General features: G+C 35.4%; 1 protein-coding gene across 2 annotated transcripts in view; it reads left to right on the forward strand.

Annotated features, from left to right (window-relative positions):
• Positions 1-364, forward strand: part of LOC113409437 (endosomal/lysosomal potassium channel TMEM175-like) — a 39,091-nt gene that overhangs the window by 26,310 nt on the left and 12,417 nt on the right. The gene's annotated exons all lie outside the window — the stretch shown is intronic.

Below are 364 nucleotides of genomic sequence, written 5' to 3' on the forward strand. Positions count from 1 at the left end.
TTTTTTTTTTTTAATTATTATGAAGAACAAGTTTAAGCTTTGTTCTAATGTGCATTGTTTGCCTGGACTGCTCAAGACCTGAATGCTTGTGTAGGAGGAACTCTTTGAGTTGGCTTCTTAAATACCTTCATGCTGTTTCACATCTGATACTCCTTGATGAAACATAGGAGCCTTGTCTTATAACAGGCTTATTCAAAGTGATACAAGCTACAAAAGTGAGATATTGGAAGAGTGTCACCATTTTCATAGTGTAATAAAAATACTGTAATAATAATAATAAATATCAGAGGGGTAGCCGTGTTAGTCTGGATCTGTAAAAAGCAACAGAGGGTCCTGTGGCACCTTTGAGACTAACAGATGTATT

Source organism: Terrapene carolina, unplaced genomic scaffold (assembly GCF_002925995.2).
Source record: "Terrapene carolina triunguis isolate 2854851 unplaced genomic scaffold, T_m_triunguis-2.0 Scaffold33356, whole genome shotgun sequence".
Classification (NCBI taxonomy): domain Eukaryota; kingdom Metazoa; phylum Chordata; order Testudines; family Emydidae; genus Terrapene; species Terrapene triunguis.